We start from the raw sequence: 2,573 nt of genomic DNA, 5'->3' as shown, positions 1-2,573 counted from the left end.
TAATAATAGTGAAAAGAAACATAATACAAAGAATGATGTAGAGTTACTAGATAACACTGAATTACATAAAGATAGATCTATTAATGATTTTTCAAAGCATGTTTTTTCTAGACTGTTAAAAGAATATGTAGAAACTATGGATGTCCAAGACTGCTACGTCTGTATACAGTGGCCTGCGTCTGTATCAGAGGGGGTAACCTACCATCATCTTGCTTTGACTTATTGGATGACTTGTAGTGTAATAGCTAGTTTGTTTTACAAAACTGGGAAATTAGAGTATTATTATTCAGATGTTGATGACATTTTTGATAAGGTTCCTGTAGTACATAGAATGAATAAAGTGAAACCTGCTAAAGTTTTAGGTGAATTTTTCTTAGAAATAAATGAATTGACAATAGAATATGCGTTTAAGAACAATTTGACATGTTTAGAAATGGCAGAAGACAGGAGATTAGTTTATCAAAGAAAAGCCACAGCAAGTAAAATTAAACCATCCTCATTGAATTTTGATGAAGAAAATTTTGTAAAAAATTAGACTAATGTTGCGTTAGGTATAGATCTTCCCCAACAGGGAACACTTTGTATTCAATGAGCTAATACAGTGTATGATAATTATTTTGTGGGAGCAAGTAATTGCAAAGACACAGAATTATTGAGGATTGGGGATTGAAAGGGGGAAATGATCCTGTTTTTCCTGGTTTATATTTTATATGTGGTAACAAAGCTTATTATAGGTTGCCTGACCATTGGTATGGGACATGTTATGTAGGTCGGGTCTTTCCTAAAATATTTCATGTAGCTAGAGGTACTAATGGAATTCATGAGATAGGTAAACCATTAACACGAAGGAGAAGGGAAAGCTTTCTAGAAATAGTAGGTGATATTTTTGGAGCACTGATAACAGCAGTGGGTATATCATTTAATGAAAACAAAATTTGAAAATTGTCAACGATAGTAGATCGTTTATCGACAAGTACAGCTGGAGGATTTTTAATGGTAAATACAGAAATGGTTGCCATGAGAGCTATGGTAATGAAAAATAGACTTGCTCTTAACATTTTATTGGCAAAGGAAGGAGGAGTCTGTGGAATATTGAAGGTACAACATTGTTGTTCTATTCCTGATAAGAGTCAGAATATTCAAAGATATACTAAAAATATTACTGAATTGCATAAAGAAATTATTCCACTGGAGGTTGATGGTGCTCTAGAGAAACTTGGTAAGAGTTTTTCTAATGTAAAGAATTGGTTTGCTGAAATAGGTAATTTATTGATAGAGAAAATATTAATACCAGCAACAATAATAGTAATGATAGCATTAATGATAAGATTAGGATGTGTCTGTATTAGAAAAAGAACTGAGAAAAAAATAAAAATAAATATAGAAAAAAGTAAGCAAAGAGAACGCGAAATGGGTGAAATTGAGTTGGAGGAGTTAAAGGAGAAAATGTATAAGAATTCAAGAGGTCAAATCATAAAAGATCCTAATGTCTAAAACAGAAGAGCCTGAAATATGTTCTTAAAGAAAATTTAGGTGGGCTGATTGTGTGGTGATAAAAGGGGGGGGAGTTGATGGAGCAGGGGAGAGACAAAACAATTTGTGTACCCCTTGTAAAGTCAGACTCTCATAACTATAACAACAAGCATTTACAATGCAACGGTTTCGCCTTTGGAAAAGTTAGAGCTATTGGCATTGTAAATGACAACATTTGTATTTATGTGTTGGTTTTGAAAACAGATAAATAAATGGCATTGTCATTTACATTGCCAATAGCTTAATCTCTCGCAAATGTGAGACCTATTGTACCCTACGGACGAGCTCAGCAGACAGCAATTACTACCACACACACACACACACCCAGAGCCACACACACACACACACCCAGAGCCAGCCACACACACCCAGAGCCAGCCACACACACCCAGAGCCAGCCACACACACCCAGAGCCACACACACACTCAGCAGAAACTTCTCATTAACCTATTGCATGCTGTGTGTGTAATTTCAACGGGCATAATTATTAGATAAATATGGCCAGTTGTTTTTTGGGGGGGTAGTGTTGGGCTAGGTTTCAAAATATCACAGACAATTCAGATAATGACTCCTTGATCTTCAGAGAAGTTTAGCGAAGGTAAATCACCAACCATTCTCAACGAAGGCACCTTCTAGGTTTCATCACAAGCAGTAAATATGAAGGAGAATGAAGCTTCAGGAATGTTGTCCTTTTCTTACAAAACCTCAGCTCTTCCTCCAACACCTTTAAATGTTCTTTATACTCACAGTTCTACTAAAGTAGGATTTTGGGTTACTCAGTTTAAGTATTTCAAAGACTGGGTGAGAGCTCTGGAGCAATATCTGCCACCTTCACTTTACCTGTCTGTACTCGTAGGTGCAATTTGCTGATCGCTCCCCCTGCCACATTGCATGTGATTTATAATGGCTTTCAAGTAATCCCAAGTTATGTGCCATAGCTTCAATCAGCATGGGCGAGTGCCATCCTCCTCTGGTGCCCTCATTTTTGGTGCATCCTTTTACTAGTGCACAAACTCTGATGCACAGGTCACAGACACAC

The 2,573-nt window shown here is 36.5% G+C and overlaps 1 pseudogene; it reads left to right on the top strand.

Moving 5' to 3' along the window:
- The first annotated feature begins 331 nt into the window (after positions 1–331).
- Positions 332–1,494, top strand: LOC147698397 (endogenous retrovirus group PABLB member 1 Env polyprotein-like; annotated as a pseudogene).
- Positions 1,495–2,573: the final 1,079 nt, after the last annotated feature.

This window comes from Lissotriton vulgaris, chromosome 8 (genome assembly GCF_964263255.1).
Source record: "Lissotriton vulgaris chromosome 8, aLisVul1.2, whole genome shotgun sequence".
Lineage (NCBI taxonomy): Eukaryota > Metazoa > Chordata > Amphibia > Caudata > Salamandridae > Lissotriton > Lissotriton vulgaris.
Note: the sequence above shows the minus strand (reverse complement) of the source record. Positions and strands in the feature narration are given on the sequence as shown.